Source organism: Nomascus leucogenys, chromosome 23 (genome assembly GCF_006542625.1).
Source record: "Nomascus leucogenys isolate Asia chromosome 23, Asia_NLE_v1, whole genome shotgun sequence".
In the NCBI taxonomy this organism is placed as follows: domain Eukaryota; kingdom Metazoa; phylum Chordata; class Mammalia; order Primates; family Hylobatidae; genus Nomascus; species Nomascus leucogenys.
Genome location: NC_044403.1, coordinates 31,707,798 through 31,726,252, shown reverse-complemented (window position 1 = coordinate 31,726,252; position 18,455 = coordinate 31,707,798). Strand labels below are relative to the sequence as shown.

The 18,455-nt window shown below is 46.4% G+C and overlaps 2 protein-coding genes across 9 annotated transcripts in view; one reads left to right on the top strand and one right to left on the bottom strand.

The window, feature by feature from the left end:
• The window catches only part of RAD52 (RAD52 homolog, DNA repair protein), an 80,904-nt gene extending 64,864 nt beyond the window's left edge, over positions 1-16,040 (bottom strand). Inside the window, exons 1-2 of the mRNA XM_030804355.1 lie at positions 15,969-16,040; positions 14,688-14,917 (exon numbers count right to left, since the gene is read on the bottom strand). The gene's annotated coding sequence lies outside the window, so the exon portion shown is untranslated. The remainder of the gene's footprint in view (positions 1-14,687; positions 14,918-15,968) is intronic.
• Positions 15,427-18,455, top strand: part of ERC1 (ELKS/RAB6-interacting/CAST family member 1) — a 481,383-nt gene continuing 478,354 nt past the window's right edge. For 6 of the 8 annotated variants that reach the window (XM_030804349.1, XM_030804348.1, XM_030804347.1 and 3 more), the window contains exon 1: positions 16,209-16,261. The gene's annotated coding sequence lies outside the window, so the exon portion shown is untranslated. Of the gene's footprint in view, positions 15,503-16,208; positions 16,262-18,455 lie in introns of those variants that run through there. The other 2 variants (XM_030804352.1, XM_030804346.1) reach the window with 1 other exon arrangement.

Below are 18,455 nucleotides of genomic sequence, written 5' to 3'. Positions count from 1 at the left end.
GAAACCAGCAGCTTCTACTTCCTGTCTCTTGGTAGCACTGAGCAGCCATTTAAGAAGCCATGCTGAAGAGGCCATTTGTAGGTACTATGGTCAGCAGTCCCAGCTGAGCCCAGGCTTCCAGTCATCCCTGCCAAGGTGCCAGATATGAGCGTGAATGAATATTTGGATGCGCCACATGAGTTCGTCTGGTAGCTGAATACCATGGAGTGACCTCAGGTGATGCCATGGGGAACAGAAGAGTTGCCCAGATGAGACAGGTTCTAATTCCCAATCCACAAAATTGTAAGCTACAATAAAATATAGTTGTTTTCAGCCACTAAATTTTAGGGTAATCTGTCTTCCTGCAGTAGATAACCAGAACAAATGACATCTTTTTGATGATGACTCACAAATTGCATGAGCCTCTCCTCTGAATTCCAGATTCATATCTAACTGCATTATCTGACATTTCTACTCGCAGATTGTCTTATTTGGGGTTCTTCCAGTAGTCAGCTCTGAGACAAGGGCTCAAGTACAAGCAGTTTATTTGGGAGGCGATCCCAGGACACATTGTTAGCTGTGGCGAGTCTGGGTTGGCTCCACAGTCCTCGATCCTCGTCTTCTTGGGAGAATGAATTTGGCTGAGACAGAAGTAGATTTAAGGCAGAAACAAGAATTCACTGAAGCAAAGAAAAGCACACATGCAAGGAACCAAGCAGGCAACTCAAAGATTCAGTACTCTGCCTGATTGCTGGCTCAGGACTCACAGATTTGCTATTTTCTGATTTTTCCCCCGTCTCTTTCTCTTGTCTCTCCCCCTCGGCAGGCTGTTAGCTAATTGCTGCATGTGCAATGTCTTGCTAGTATCTGGGAGGGGCACATGTGCCATACTGAAGTTATGTGCATGCTCTTTTAGGGCAATTTTCCCTTATTGGTCTAGTGCCCCCAGAGGAAGGTCACATATGCGTCAAACGCTGCCATTTTGCACCTTACTGTGCTTGCCTGGCCATGTCCCCTGAGGAAGGTCAAACTCCACCATTTTAAGTTCTTACCAAGAAGCAGTTGCCCACAAGCCCAAGATGTTTCTTGTTTATTAGGAAAATTTCCCCTTCCCTTTGACCAGCTGCCTGACATTTGCCTGGCAGTCACCTGATAGTTGTCTGACATTCTTTGGGGCCCTATCCTGCCCCTCTCATATCTGCCTATCTACCCACTCTAACAACACCAGGAGGTAATGGGGAAGTGAGACAGGGAAAGACAGCAGACAATAGCGTGTGTTATCAAGCCGGTCACCACTGAACACTGCTTTGGGAGTGTTGGGGAGCTCAGGGAACTAGTGTAACCATATATTTCGGAGTTATCTTACTCAGACGGTGAGGGAGCTGGAATATTTATACACTGACTCTTATCAGTCACTAATTGAGGGTTGCCCCTGGGAGGGTATTAATTCTCTGCCTTAGACATGGGTTTAGGGAAAAAGCCTTTGAGCAAAGAAATGCAAAGCCTATGAGTGGGACATCAGCTGTGAATGGGACATTGAAACGATCAAGTTGAGTGAATATGGGCAGAGCACTGACAACATGTGCTTCAGTGACAGCGACATTGACACTGATTGATATTCTTAATGATTCCAGGCCAGTTGTCTTATCGAATGCCCCACAGACTGGCTACTGAGATACAGTTCTCCATGGTCTCGTGTTTCTTCAATCCCTGTGAGCAGAGGCACCAACTGTCCTTTTGTTCTGGACTATCTTTCCAAAGACATTTAGATGGTGCCACAATGCCAGACTAATTTTTCTTTTTTTTGTATTTTTAGTAGACACAGGGCTTCACCATGTTGGTCAGGCTGGTCTTGAACTCCTGACCTCGTGATCTGCCCGCCTTGGCCTCCCAAAGTGCTGGGATTACAGGCGTGAGCCACCACGCCCGGCCGTTTGTAGTTCTTAAACTACACACAATTAAGGATGTGCAGTCAGAATACTATGTTCAAATGTAATTGGAATTAAAATTTTTTCAGTGTGGCTATAGTATCAATTTTATTTAACTAGGTTCATTTGCTTCATCATTTTTGAATTAAGTTCTTAAAAATATATAAACTGGCCACGTGAAGTGGCTCAGGCCCGTAATCCTAGCACTTTGGGAGTCCAAGGCGGACGGATTGCCTGAGCTCAGGAGTTTGAGACCAGTCTGGGCAACACAGTGAAACCCCGTCTCCACTAAAATACAAAAGAAATTAGCCGGGCATGGCGACACGCACTGTAGTCCCAGCTACTTGGGAGGCTGAGGCAGGAGAATTGCTGGAACCCAGGAGGCGGTGGTGCACACCTGTAATCCAAACTACTCGGGAGGCTGAGGCAGGAGAATTGCTTGAACCCGGGAGGCAGAGATTGCAGGGAGCTGAGATTGCACCACTGCACTCCAGCCTTGGTGACAGAGACTCTGTCTCTTAAAAAAAGAAATAGATAGATAGATAGATAGATAGACAGACAGACAGACAGACAGACAGACAGACATAGATATAAGCCACGTATATGATTCAAAATGTAAAACTTTAAAAGGTGTGCTCAGGGAAATCTCATTACCATTCCCATCCATTCCACCAACCCCCACAGGTAATTGTTATGAACTGAAATTGTGCTCACCCCAAATTTATAGATTTTAGCCCTAACCCCCAATGTCCCTGTATTTGGAGAAGGGCCTTTAAAGAGGTAAGTAAGGTTAAATGATGCGGCCAGGCACGGTGGCTCACGCCTGTAATCCTAGCACTTTGGGAGGCCGAAGTGGGTGGACTGCTGAGCTTAGAAGTTCAAGAACAACCAGGGCAACATGGCGAAACCCTGTCTCTACTAAACATACAAAGATTTAGCATGGTGTGGTGATACACGCCTGTAATCCCAGCTACTTGGGAGGCTGAGGCGTAAGAATCACTTGAACCTGGGAGGTGGAGGTTGCAGTGAGCCAAGATCATGCCACTGCACTCCAGCCTGGGCAACAGAATGAGACTCTGTCTCATGAAAAGAAAAAAAAAAGGTTAATTGAGGTCATAAGAATGGTGCTCTTAACAGATAGGACTAGTGTCCTTGTCGGAAAAAGAGACACCAGAGCACATGTGCTGTCTCTCTCTCTCTCTCTCTCTGTGCGCGTGTGTGCGCATACACAGAGAATATGCCATGTGAGGACACAGTGAGAAGGTGGCTGTCTGCAATCAGGAAGAGAGGCCTCACAATAAACCAAATTTCCAGCACCTTGATCTTGGGCTTCTAGCCTCTAAAGCCGTGAGAAAATAAATTTCTGTTATTTAAGCCACCCACTCTGCAGTATTTTATTATGGCAGCTCTTGGCCTGGCGCAGTGGCTCCTGCCTGTAATCCCAGCACTTTGGGAGGCTGAGGTGGGTGGATCACAAGGTCAGGAGATAGAGACCATCCTGGCTAACACGGTGAAACCCCGTCTCTACTAAAAATACAAAAAATTAGCCGGGCGTGGTGGTGGGTGCCTGTAGTCCCAGCTACTCGGGAGGCTGAGGCAGGAGAATGGCGTGAACCTGGGAGGCGGAGCTTGCAGTGAGCCGAGATCATGCCACTGCACTCCAGCCTGGGTGACAGAGCGAGACTCCGTCTCAAAAAAAAAAAAAAAAAAATTAGTCTTTTTTGTAATTTATTCATGATTTAATTTTTTAATTGTCTAGCTATCATGAATAATGCTGCTATAACATTCATGTATAAGTTTGTGTGTGGACATGTGTTTTCCATTTTCTTGGCTATACACCTAGGCATGGAATTACTGGATCATATGGTAACTCTACATTTAAATTTTCAAGGGACTAGCAGACGTTTTACAAAGTGGCTACATAATTTTACATTCTCCTCAGCAATCAATGTATGAGTTCCAATTCTTTGTTTTTGAGATGGAGTCTTGCTCTGTGACCCAGGCTGGAGTGCAATGGCACGATCTCAGCTCACTGCAACCTCTGCCTCTCGGGTTCAAGTGATTCTCCTATCTCAGCCTCCCCAATAGCTGGGAATACAGGCATGCACCACCACGCCCGGCTAGTTTTTTGTATTTTTGGTGGAGATGGGGTTTCACCATGTTGGCCAGGCTGGTCTCGAACTCCTGACCTCAAGTGACCCACACGCCTTGGCCTCCCAAAATGCTGGGATTACAGTGGTAAGCTATCGCACTCAGCCAAGTTCCAATTCTTCACACTCTTACCAATACTTGTTATTATCAGTGTTTTTGATTTTAGTCATCATAGTGGGTGTGATGTGATATCTCTTTTTTTTTTTTTGAGACAAGGTCTCAATCTGCCACCCAGGCTGGAGTGCAGTGGTGCAATTTCAGCACACTGCAGCCTCGACCTCCCTGGTTCAAGGAATCCTCCCACCTCAGCCTCCCAAATAGCTGAGACTACAGGCATGTGCCACCACACCTAATTTTTGTATTTTCTTATAGAGATGGGGCTTTGCTACAATGCCCAGGTTGGTCATGGTGGTTTTGATTTGCATTTCCTTAATGACTTATGATGTTGAGCATCTTTTCAATGTGCTTATTGGCTATTTGTGTATCTTTGGAAAAATATCTCTTCGGATCCTTTACCCATTTTTAAATGGGGCTGCCTTTTTATTGCTGAGTTTTAAGAGTTATTTATATAGTCTACTGCCGGGCACGGTGGCTCACGCCTGTAATCCCAGTACTTTGGGCAGCTGAGGTGGGCGGATCATGAGGTCAGGAGTTCGAGACCAGCCTGAGACAACATGATGAAACACCGTTTCTATTAAAAATACAAAAATTTGCTGGGCGTGGTGGTGGGCACCTGTAATCCCATCTACTCAGGAGGCTAAGGCAAGGAAAATTGCTTGAACCCGGGAGGCGGAGGTTGCAGTGAGCCAAGAGTGTGCCACTGCACTCCAGCCTGGGTGACAGAGTGAAACTCCATCTTGGCCGGAGGTGGGTGGAAGGGGAGGGGAAAGAGTTATTTATATAGGCTAGAAAAAAAAATATCAGATATGTGGTTTGCAAAATGTCTCCTATTCTGTGTTGCCTTTCCTTTTTTTTTTTTTGAGACGAAGTCTTGCTCTTGTCCCCCAGGTTGGAGTGCAATGGTGCGATCTCAGCTCACTGCAACCTCTGCCTCCCGGGTTCAAGCGATTCTCCTGCCTCGGCCTCCCGAGTAGCTGGGATTACAAGCGCCTGCCACTACACCCAGCTAATTTTTGTATTTTTAGTAGAGACAGGGTTTCACCATGTTGGCCAGGCTGGTCTCGAACTCCTGACCTCAAGTGATCCACCTGTCTCGGCCTCCCAAAGTGCTGGGATTACAGGCATGAGCCACCGCCTCCAGCCTCTTTTTTTTTTTTTTTTTTCTGACATGGAGTCTTGCTCTGTCACCTAGGCTGGAGTGCAGTGCTGTGATCTCAGCTCACTGCAACCTCTGCCTCCTGGGTTCAGGCCTCCTGCCTCAGCCTCTTGAGTAGGTAGGATTACAGGCATGCACCACCACGCCACCAAGCGTGGGTGCCTTTTCACTTTCTTGACAGTGTCTATATTAGTCAGCTAGGGCTGCCATACCAAAATACCACAGACTGGGTATGACCTCACTGGGGATTAGGACTTCAACATGGAGTTTTGGGGGAATACAATTCAATCCATAATATTCTGTCCTCTGGACCCCCAAAGTTCATGTCCTTCCCACATATAAAATGCATCTATCCTGATCCCAACAGCCACAAAAGTCTTAACTCATTTCAGCATCAACTCTAAGTCCAAAGGCTCATTTAAATATCATCTAAATCATAGCCAGGTGTGGTAGCTCACACCTGTAATCTCAGCATTTTGGGAGGCCGAGGTAGGCAGATAACTTGAGGTCAGCAGTTCAAGACCAGCCTGGGCGACACGGTGAAACCCCGTCTCTACCAAAAAAAAAAAAAAAAAAAAAAATTAGCCAGCTGTGGGGGCAAGTGGCTGTAGTCCCAGCTACTCGGGAAGCTGAGGTGGGAGGATCACTCAAGCCAGGGAGGCGGAGGTTCCAATGAGCCAAGATTGTGCCACTGCATTCCAGCCTAGGAGACAGAGTGCAACCCTGTCTCAAAACAACAACAACAACCACCACCACCACCACCACAATAATAAAAATCCAAAATAAATATTATCTAAATCAGGTGTGGGTGAGACTTGAGATATTAGTCATTCTGCGGCAAAGTTCCTTTCTGGCTGTGAATGTATGAAACCAGGCCAGTTATGTACTTCCTGAGTATAATAGTGGGACAAGCATAAAACAGACATTCCCATTCCAAAGGCAAAAAATGGAAAGAAGACAGGGACAAGGAGACATGGGTCCCAAGCAAGTTCAAAACCTAGTAAGACTTTAGCCGGGCATGGTGGTGCGTGCCTGTAATCCTAGCTACTCAGGAGGCTGAGGCAGGATAATCGCTCAAACCCGGGAGGCGGAGGTTGCAGTGAGCTGAAATTGAGCCACTGCACTCTAGCCTGGGTGACAGAGTGAGACTCTGTCTCAATAAATAAAATAAAATAAAATAAACAAAACCTAGCAAGGCAAATTCTGTTGAACTTTAAGGCTCAAGAATAATTGTCTTTGGCTTGACGCTCTGCCCTCCTGGCCCAGTGGATTAGCAGGCTTTCCTTCTAGGACCACTGGGGAGGCAGCATCACCACGTTGGCCCTGTTGGTCCTGGGTAGCAGCCATGCCTCTGAGGCACTGGAGGGCAGCAGCTTGACTCTCTGGAACTGAGGAGACATCTTAGCTCCCCAGACTTGTATCTTCTGGGCCTGCGGTTCGATTGGCAGCCTTGTGGATAACTAAATCTCCTCTGGGATCAGTCTTCCCTTTTCTTAAAGGGTAACGTGTGTTCATGGCCAGATAACTCTGTTGCCTCATCCTTTAGGATCCCAGAAGTACGACAGCCTTCTTTCCTTCTGTCCTGTGTCCCCTTCAGTCCAACATGACAGTGTTTACGCTGGTATAATCTCATCTCTCTTCCTGGCTTGCACTGAGAAAGCTGAATAAATTTGTAAATTGCACCTATAATCTCTATGAAATGCTGAGAATTTTTGAAATCTTCAAGTTCCGTTTTTTGCTTAATAATTCCCTCAGTTTATCTTTCTTCCCACATTTTACTAAAACAACCAAAAGAAGCTAGGCCATACCTTCAACAGTTTGGTTAGAAATCTCCTCAGCTAAATAACCAAATTTATCACTTTGAACCTGCACTTTCCACAAAACACTAGAACACCATTTGGCCAAATTCTTTGTGGAAGAAAGGATGGCCTTTCCCGCACTTTCCAATAATGTGTTCCTAAATTCCACCTGAGACCTCACCAGAATCACCTTTATTCCTTACTCCTACCAATAATCTCTTCAAGACAATCTAGACTTTTTCTTTTTTTATTTTTTTGGGGGGAGGGGGACAGGGTCTTGTTCTGTCACATAGGCTGGAGTGCAGTGATGGGATCACGGCTCATTGCAGCCTCGACCTCCCAGGCTCAAGTGATCTTCCCACCTCAGCCCCACACCCCCGCCCGCCCCTGTCCTGAGTAGCTAGGACTACAGGTGCGCACCACCATGCCTGCTAATTTTTGTTCTGTTTTGAGACAGAGTCTCATTTCGTCAAGCAGGCTGGAGTGCAGTGGCATGATCTTGGCTCACTGCAACCTCCACCTCCCGGGTTCAAGCGATTCTCCTGCCTCAGCCTCCCCAGTAGTTGGGGTTACAGGCGTGTGCCACCAGGCCTGGCTAATTTTTTTATTTTTAGTAGAGACAAGGTTTCGCCATGTTGGCCAGGCTGGTCTCGAACTCTTGATCTCAAGTGATCCACTCGCCTCAGCCTCCCGAAGTGCTGAGATTACAGGTGTGAGCAATCTAGGCTTTTTCCAGCACGCACCTCAAAACTCTTTCACTCTCAACCCATTATCCAGTTCCTGAGTTACTTCCACATTTATAAAGTATTTATTACAGCAGCACTCCACTTCTTGGCATAAAAGTCTACATTATTCTGCTAGGGATACCATAATAAAATAATACAGTTTGGGTGGTTTAAACAATAGAAATTTATTTGCCATAATTTTGGAATCTGGAAGTCCAAGATCAAGGTGTGTCAGCAGGTTGTTTTTTCCTGAAGCCTTTTTTTTTTTTCTTTTTTTTTGAGACGGAGCTTCCCTTGTTGCCCAGGCTGGAGAGCAATGGCATGATCTCAGCTCACTGCAACCTCTGCCTCCCAGATTCAAGTGATGATTCTCCTGCCCCAGCCTCTCGAGTAGCTAGGATTACAGGTGCCCGCCACCATGCCCAGCTAATTTTTGTATTTTTAGTAGAGATAGGGTTTCTCTATGTTGGCCAGGCTGGTCTTGAACCCCTGACCTCAGGTGATCCACCTGCCTTAGCCTCCCAAAGTGCTGGGATTACAGGCATGAGCCACCGTACCCGGCCAGCCACATCTTCTTGGATCTGCACACGACCTCTTCTCTGATGTGAGTCTCTGGCATCTCTTCCTCTTCTTATAAGGACGCCAGTCCTACTGGATTAGATGCCGTTCTTATGACTTATTTAACCTTCATTATCTTTTCAGGGCCTCATCTCCAAATATAGTCGCACTGGGAGTTAGGGCTTCAACATATGAATTTTGGAGGAATATAATTCAGTCTTTAACAGTGTAATGGATGCACACAAGTTTTAAAATATTTATTTATTGTGGTAAAATGTAACATAACACTTACTATTTTAGCTATTTTTCAGTGTATAGTTCTGTGGCATTAAGTACATTCACAATGATCTGCAGCCATCACCCTTATCTTCTCCAGAAATGTTTCTTCTTCCCAAACTGAAACTCTATACCCATTAAACACTCCCTCTTCCCCCTCCCCCATCCTCTGGCAGCCACCATTACGCTTTCTGTCTCTATGAATTTTTTTTTTTTTTTTTTTTTGAGACAGAGTTTCGCCCTTTTGCCCAGGCTGGAGTGAAGTCACACAATCTTGGCTCACTGCAACCTCCGCCTCCCGGGTTCAAGCGATTTTCCTGCCTCAGCCTCCCGAATAGCTGGGATTATAGGTGCCTGCCACCACACCCAGCTAATTTTTTTGTATTGTTAGTAGAGATGGGGTTTCACCATACTGGCCAGGTTGGTCTCGAACTCCTGACCTCAGGTGATCCACCTGCCTCAGGCTCCCAAACTGCTAGGATTACACGTGTGAGCCACCGTGCCTGGCCCTGTCTCTATAAATTTGACTACTTCAGGTACCTCATATGAATGTAATCATATAAGATCTATACTTTTATGATTGGCTTATTTTACTTAGTGTAAGGTCTTTAAGGTTCATCCACAGTGTAGCATATGTCAGAATTTCCTTCCTTTTTAAGGCTGAGTAATACAAAAGATTTTTTTTTTTTTTTTTTTGAGATGGAGTCTCGCTCTGTCGCCCAGGCTGGAGTGCAGTGGTGCGATCTCGGCTCACTGCAAGCTCCGCCTCCCGGGTTCACACCATTCTCCTGCCTCAGCCTCCCAAGTAGCTGGGACTACAGGCGCCCGACACCATGTCGGCTTTTTTTTTTTTTTTTTGAGACGGAGTCTTGCTCTGTCACCCAGGCTGGAGTGCAGTGGAGCAATCTCGGCTCACTGCAAGCTCCGCCTCCCAGGTTCATGCCATTTTCCTGCCTCAGTCTCCAGAGTAGCTGGGACTACAGGCGCCTGCCGCCATGCCCGGCTAATTTTTTGTATTTTTCAGTAGAGACGGGGTTTCACCCTGTTAGCCAGGATGGTCTTGATCTCCTGATCTCATGATCTGCCCACCTCAGCCTCCCAAAGTGTTGGGATTATAGGCATGAGCCACTGTGCCTGGCCACACCTGGCTAATTTTTTGTATTTTTAGTAGAGACGGGGTTTCACCGTGTTAGCCAGGATGGTCTCGATCTCCTGACCTCGTGATCCGCCTGCCTTGGCCTCCCAAAGTGCTGGGATTACAGGTGTGAGCCACCGCGCCTGGCCAATACATAAGTTTTATATTTTGATGAAGTCCAATTAATTTTATTTTTCTGGAGACAGGATCTTGGTCTGTCACCCAGGCTAAAGTACAGTGGCACAATCATGGTTCACCACAGCCTTGATCTCCTGGGCTCGAGGAATCCTTCTGTCTCAGCCTCACAAGTAGCTGGGACTACGGGTGCATGCCAACATGCCCAGCTAATCTTTTAAATTTTTTGCAGACATGGGGGTCTCTTTATGTTGCCCAGGCTGGTCTTGAACTCCTGAGCTCAAGTGATCCTCCTGCCTCGGCCCCACCAAAGTGCTGAGGTTACAGGCATGAAGCCACTGCACCTGGTCTCAATTTTTTTCTTTTGTTACTTGTCCTTTGGTCTCACAGCTAAGAAACTATTGCCTAATCCAAAGTCATGAAGATTTATACCTGTATTTTCTTTTTTTTTTTTTTTTGAGAGTCTCGCTCTCTCCCCCAGGCCGGAGTGCAGTGGCGTGATCTCGGCTCACTGCAAGCTCCGCCTCCCGGGTTCACGCCATTCTCCTGCCTCAGCCTCCCGAGTAGCTGGGACTACAGGCGCCCGCCAACACGCCCAGCTAATTTTTTGTATACCTATATTTTCTTCTATGAGTATTTTAGCTTTAGCCTTACACTTAGGTCTTTGATTCATTTTGAGCTAATTTTCATATATGTGAGGTATGGGTTCAACTTCATTCTTTTGCATGTGATATTCAATTGTTCAAGCACCACTTTTTTAAAAAAAAATTTATTTATTTATTTATTTATTTTGAGACGGAGTCTTGCTCTGTCGCCCAGGCTAGAGTGCAATGGCACAGTTTTGGCTCACTGCAACCTCCGGCTCCCAGGTTCAAGCGATTCTCCTGCCTCGGCTTCCTGAGTAGTTGGGATTACAGGCGCCCACCACCACGCCCAACTAATTTTTGTAATTTTTGTATTTTAGTATTCCACCATCTTGGGCAGGCTGGTCTCGAACTCCTAACCTGGTGATCCACCCGCCTTGGCCTCCCGAAGTGCTGGACTATAGGCGTGAGCTAATGCACCTGGCCTTTTTTTTTTTTTTGAGACAGAGTTTCACTCTTGTTGCCCAGGATGGAGTGCAATGGCACAATCTCGGCTCACTGCAACCTCTGCCTCCCAGGTTCAAGTCAGTCTCCTGCCTCAGCCTCCCAAGTAGCTGGGATTACAGGTGTGAGCCACTGCGCCTGGCCTTGTTTTTAAAATAGAGACATGGTCTCGTTATGTTGCCCAGGTTGGCTTTGAACTCCTGGGCTGAAGCAATCCTCCTGCCTCAGCTTCCCAAAGTGCTGGGATTACAGGAGTGAGCCACCACATCCAGCCTGCTTTTGTCTTTATTTTTGAGACAGGGTCTCATCACCCTGTTGCCCAGGCTGGAGAGTGGTACCATTATAGTGCACTGCAAACTTGAACTCCTGGGCTCAAGGGATCCTCCTGCCTTAGCCTCCCAAGTAGCTAAGGACTGCAGGTGTGTGCTACCCATTTCCGGCTAATTTTAAAAAATTTTTTTGTAGAGACAGGGTCTTGCTGTGTTGCCTGGGGTGGTCTCTGACTCCTGTCCTCAAGTGATCTTCCTGTCTCAGCCTCCAAAAGTGCTGGGATTACAGATGTGAGCTACTGTGCCTGGCCTAAACTGTTTTAACAATAGCAAGACTAGCTATGCTTCATTAATAGGTTGGGTGTAAAAGTTGAAACCCCTAAAAGCAGCATCTTCCAAGCTTTTTTTTTTTAATCATAGTAACTAATTATTCTGTTTAATTTTCTCTTTTCCAGGAGTTTTCTCTCCCAGAACTCCTACCCTTCTGTTCCAATCTAACTTAGTTTCTGGGACTTCCCTTCACTGTTTTCCTGAATTGGATCTAGTGATTACTGGATGTTGTCAGATACCGATTTCTCCCTCATTTTGCTTAAGCACACGTTTAAGTAACTCTTTTTTTAAATTTATTTTCATTTTTTGAGACGGAGTTTTGCTCATCGCCCAGGCTGGAGTGCAATGGCACAATCTCGGCTGACTGCAACCTCCGCCTCCTGGATCCAAGTGATTCTCCTGCCTCGGCCTCCTGAGTAGCTGGGATTACAGGTGCCCGCCATCATGCCTGGCTAATTTTTGTATTTTTAGTGGAGACGAGGTTTCACCATGTTAGCCAGGCTGGTCTCAAACTCCTGACATCGTGATCCACCCGCCTCAGCCTCCCAAAGTGCTGGGATTACAGGTGTGAGCCACCATGCCTGGCCCGCCAGTTTGATTTCTGTCCTTTTATGGGCTCCTTTTTTTCCTCTTTGGAAACTTAGAATCTTCTTTATATTTAAAGTTCAAACATTTCACATGGTTGAATTTTTTTTTTCTTTTAGTTCTGTACTAGTGGATTCTTTCAGTTCTAGGAAATTTTCTTGCATTATTTTTTCAATAATTTTCTGTCCTTCATTTACTTTGTTTTCTCTTTCTCACATAATATTAGTCCTGTTGAACTAATTCTTTATCTTATTTTCTCTCACAATTTCCACCTCTTTGTATATTTATTCTGTTTTCTTTTTCTTTTTTTTTTTTTTCTTTCCTGAGGCAGGGTCTGGCTCTGTTGCCCAGGCTGGAGTGCACTGGTGTTATTTCAGCTCACTGCAACCTCTGCCTCCTGGGCTTAAGCCATCCTCCCACCTCAGCCACCTGAGTAGCTGGGATTACAGGCATATGTCACCACACTTGGCTTATTTTTGTATTTTTTTGTAGATAAAGGGTTTTGCCATGTTGCCCAAGCTGGTCTTGAACTCCTGGGCTCAAATGATCTGCCTGCCTTGGCCTCCTAAAGTGTTGGGATTTCAGGCGCAAGCCACCGCACCCAGCCCTATTTTCTTTTTCTTTTCTTTTTTGAAGTAAGGTATCTTGCTCTGTCACCCAGGCTGGGGTGCAGCACCACCATCCTGGCTCACTGCTCCCTTGACCTCCCAGGATCAGGCAATACTTACACCTCAGCCTCCTGAGTAGCTAGGACCACAGGTGCACATCACCATACCCGGCTAAGTTTTAAAACATTTTTATAGAGACGGGGTCTCACTATGTTGCCCAGGCTTCTTTTATTTTCTTTAAAAGTTCAGTGACTTTATCTTTCAATATTTTAAATTTATAATTTGGCAATTTATTTTAAATTTGAAGATCTACTTTTAAACCTTGGATTGTTACTTCATCTGAGTATCCCAGTATACTAATTAAGTTTTCCTTTCTAAATTCTCTGAAGTTTCTGTTTATCTCCCCCCACACTCCATGTTGGAGACTTTTCTTAAATATCTAATAACGCTTAGTTGTCTGTTCATACATAAGATGAGGCAGTTGGAATGCTGATGGGGAGTCTTGTGAACTTGGGAGGTGTCTTAGTCTATTTTATGTTGCTATAAAGGCATGCCTGTGGCTGGGTAATTTATAAAGAAAACGGGTTTATTTAGCTCACAATTCTGCAGGCTGTACAAGAAGCAAGGCACTAGCATCTGCTCAGTTCTGGTGAGGGTTTTTGTGCTGCATCAAAACACGGCAGAGAAGGTCAAGGAAAAGTGTCTGTGCACATGCAAAGAGAAATCAAACCCGAGGTGAGTCCTGGCTTTACAACAAACCACTCTCGAAGGAACAAATCCATTCTCCTAATAACCAATGTAGTTTCGCAAGTGTGAGAACTCACTACTGTAAGAATGACACCAAGTCCTTCATGAAGAATCTGCCCCCATGACCCAAACACCTCCCATCAGGACCCACCTCCCAATACTATCACACTGAGAATCAAATTTCAACATGAGATTTGGTAGAGACAAAAAAACCATATCCAAACCATAGCAGGAAGTTCCTGCCAACTTGCCCAACTACACTTTAAAGTGGGTGGGTAGGAAACCAGCTATTGTGCTAGGATAAAGAATACTTTACTCTTAGGCCATTCAATACTCAGTTAACCCAAATCTCCCCAGATTATCAGAATGCTTAATTTTAACCTGGATAAATGCCTAGATATTGTATCTGAGATATAGGGAGGGTTCTGCTCTTCCTTATACAGACCTTTATTTAGTCTCCCTGTTCTCAACCCTGCTTCTCACTCTTGCTCTGTCTGGTAGTTATCTCCAAATCTCGGTCTCCCTAAAGCATTTCTGGGCTGACAGGCCCCCCTTCCTTTCTGCAGCACCGTCTACACCCATTCTACATTACGGTTTTCTCCATTTTATTTTGTCAGACCACACTTACTTTTTGCATGTCAAATAAAAAAAAAATTATCTTCTGATGTCCCCCTTCTCATTTTCTATTTTGTATCATTTTTATTTATCATCATTTTATGGGGTCTCAGGAAGAAGAGGCAATAAATACATGTGCTCGGTTAGCTAGCTTTAATCAAAAATCCTTAATGTAGGTTTTAAAAAAGATATCTGGAGCAGGGCAGGAAATAATACTTTTTGCCAGTGTGGTGATAAAAAATAAAAAATAAAAATCTGAATCTGTGTTAGGATAGTATTTCCGTGTATAACATAGCGCTTAGCAACTTAACTCTCCAGATCCACATATTTTAAGGACATGATGTATCTCAGACACCTACTTCAAATCTCACTTTACAGTTAAGTAAGACCACAAGTAGAGTAATTTGCCCGAGGTCACACAAGTAGACAGTGGAAGAATGAGAACAAAAAGATCTATTGACACCTAGTTGAATTTTCTCTTACCTTACCACACTGCTAGGGAGTAACAAGATGGGCAGATCACGAGTCAGATGAAAAAGGTCATGAAAAATAGTCAAAGGATGACTTTTCCTGGGTAAATAGCCGGATGTCCAAGAAATGAAATGCTGGTCTGGCAGCACATCCTCTAACAGTTGGTAGTCATATGTGGGAAGTACTGAAGGGAGAGATGACAGCAGGCCCAGGAACTGCAATGATCCAAGTGCATGTCGATCCTGGGAGGGAACAATTAGAGAGTCTGGGCAGGATGAAACAGTAGAAACTCGTGAGTGAATGAATGTGAACGCTGAGGAGCGACTGGAATTTGTTAATGGGATTATGAGGCAGTATAAAGTGGTTAATTATGGTGGCGGAGGTAAGCAGGAGTAAAATGATGGCTTTTAACTCCTCTCAAGGACATCGAAAATTATTTTAATAAACACTGAAAGGCTGGGAATAAATATAATTCACACCATTCTTACTTTCTTGGTTTAGAGATAGCTTATCTACATCCTTAAATTAATGGCTGTAGCTACCCTCTGCATGGCTCCAAAAAAAAAAAAAAAAAAACAAAAGCAAAACCGGCTGCGAGTCCGCACGAGAAAATCGGGTTGCACCAGGCCCCAGCCGCCCGCCGACCCGCCTAGCTGTCGGACGCTAAATAAACAGCTCCCGAAGCAGTGCTGAGCACAGCGCAGGGTCGGAACGTGGACACTGATTTCCGCCCACGCTCCCCTGCGTCCTGGCGGGATCACCACAGAACACGACGTCCATTGCTGGGGTCCTCGGCGATGCCATGTGCGCAGCCCCGCGAGTCTCAGGTCAGATGACCACTAATTTCGCGACCACGTTCCGCGAAGCTAAGGGGCAAAAAACCAGCTTTCTTGGGAGAAAGCGTTCCCCCAGCAGCCAGGGTCGATCCCGGAGCTGCTCCCGCGGCGCTAGGCGGCTCCGGGCGTAACGGGCCCCGAGAAGAAGGGGGTGGGGCGCCGCTGAGGTTTGGGAAGACACGAAGCGGCTCCTCGGGCTTCCAGCGTCCACTTCCTACGGCAAGCGGGAAGAGACAAGCGCCACCCTGCGCTCGCGGAGCCGACCCCGGCTCTCCCCTCCCGTGGCCGCAGGGGTCGTGTGTGTGAGTGTGTGAGTGTGTGTGTGTGTGAGTGTGTGTGTGAGTGTGTGAGTGTGTGTGGTGTGTGTGTGAATGCAGGGACGCTCCGCGCCCATCTCTCTGTTTCGGTGCTAATCGACCGCCGTGGCGCCGAATTTCCCCGCTTCCCAGTTCCTCACCCGCGTGCCCCGGAAGGCGCCCGGAGGCCCCCGGGCCGCCGCGTCACGCTCCCGGGAGGCTGAGGGAAAGGGAGGCAGCCGAGCCGCGAGCCCGGGGAGGCGCGCTGCGCCCCGCGGCGGGGCTGGGGGCGGGGCTAGATGTCTCGCGCAGGGGGCGGGGCGCGGTGACGTCGCGGGCGCCTGGGCCGTGCTGTGGCGGCGGCGGCGGCGGTAGTGGCGGCGGCGGTGGTAGTGGCGGCGGCGGCGGCGGTGCCCGGGCGGCAGCGGCAGCAGTAGCGGCAGCCCTGAGGACGGTGAGACGGCGGCGGCAGCGCGAAAGTCGCGCGGGACCCAGAGCTTCCCCCTTGTCGCTAGTGCTGAGGCTTTCGCCTTTCCTCCCCAGCTTCTTGCTCACGGCCCGGGCTGGGCTGGGCAGGGCAACGCGCCCCCGGGGAGGGGCGGAGCTGTCGGTGAGGCTTCGCGACCCCCTCCCCCTCCTCGCCAGCCCGGGGGTGGGGAGGGGCGGGCCCCACCCAGACCACCGGCGCCCACCCGCGGGCTCCACCCAGCCGGGCTCCGGGATTGGGCGGGAGCCGAGGCGGTAGATGTGGGGATCCTGAGGCGGGAGGCGGGGGACTGGGGACTGGGGACTGGGGCTCCGGGCACTTGGGGAGCAGAGGGTGGGAGGCTTAGGACTAGTGAAGCTGCGGACGAGGTGGTGGGGAGACGGAGAAATTGGGGAGCCATGAAATTGGGGTGCGGTCAGGGTGGATCTTTGGGTTAGGTGAGTGATGTAAAATGCTGAAGATGATTCTTTTCTTTTTGATGAAATGGTGAGATAAAAGACGAAGTGTTGTATTTCAAAAGGACGATGAGCTGTGCATGTTGCCTTTGAGGCAGTTGGAGAACCTATTTCGTTGCCCTGGATCTCACGTTTCTACTTTAGGGTTCGATTTTTTTTCTTCTGGCGGGGTGGGTGGGGGGTCGGAGAGGGAAGAGGATCCCCTTACTTTGGCTCAGGTAAATTGTGAGCGTGGATGTATCTGAAAGTTTTACAGCCAGGAAGAGGGAGATCTTCGGTTTAGACAACTTCGTTCTGGCGGCCACCATTTGGGTCGCATTACACTTAGCTCCTTCAAGGTGGTGTCTTCCAGTTTTTTTCCCCGCTATGCCTAAAAGATCTCTTTATACCACCCTTTTACGGGCTTTATCCTGGCCCCTTGAGAGAAGGCCCCAGAGTCAGGTGGTTGCTTTGGAAGGCACATTTCTGAATAATAGTTGCAGGTGGTTGTGGTTGACTGCTTTGGGTGGATAAAGTGAACAATTTGAATAGTTCTGTTGGAGCTAATTATATGAAAAATGCTTAAATGTTTTAAAGTACAACCGTCTTCTACGGCGTGTTGCTCAGTAGACCTTCACTTTTAGACATTTTGTGTTCAATGCTAAATTGTTGAAATTTTATTTCTCATTTGCAGTTATATTTCTTGCGGTCTTTATTAAAACACTTTAAAATTAAATGGAACTCTTTTTTTTGGTAGGCTCCTCAATTTCTGAGAAATGTTCTTGGAGTCAAGTGCTTTAAACACATTTTGGGGGCAGGTGTCTCACTTTGTATGGAAATATTACCAAGAGTAAGCAGTGTTCAATGTTCTTCACATCACTCTTTCACAACTTAGCACTGTAAATCAGAATCTTCTTTTCTGGATTCCTGCTCCCTATTAGATTACAGTATTCACTGGTCCTACTTATCAGTTAGTGTCATTTAAGCTATTTCTTGTTCAGAAAACAGGTCCCATGGTGGACGTGTATTATATAATGGATGGAAGTAGACATGGCTCTCAATAATTCATTTATGGAGGAAGAGAAGCTGTCAGAAAGTGGGATTTAAGCAGTGACTTTCCCAAGGCTTACCCAGTTTATTTGGGAAAATAGCCAGAGAAGTGCTTTCTTGTAACCCAAAAGAGAAATATACAGATAAGAATTTCAGTAGTTGCAAATGGTTGCTTTTTCTAAGTGCCTACTTAATGAGCAGATTATTGCCTTCCAGAAAATACTTCTACTTTGTAGAGAGGTATGGGAGGGACATAATAGGTATTAAGTGAGAAAGTGTGTGTTCCAATTTATAATTATAAATAAAAGATTCAATTAACTGTATTCAGTTAATTCATGTGGTAAAGTGAATAGTTTTGACTTTGGATTAGTTAGAAGGAAAACAAAATTGACATATCTAGTTTTCGCTTTTAAATTATACATAGACTTAATTAATTGGGACAAATGTGAACTAAGATACTGCGTAAAACTTGTGTGTACTCCTAAAATGACATTTGCATGGCTGGTAGTAAGCTGTGATTCTTGTCCTTGTAGGAATGAAATCACATAATTTGGGGAAAGTCTAAGGTAAAAGTAAGCTATTTCGTTTAGCGTTTCTTGCGCCTGAAACTATGTCTACATTTTATTTTTCAAAAAATGTTGCTTTTTAGTCATTACTTGTGATACCCTCGTTGAGTC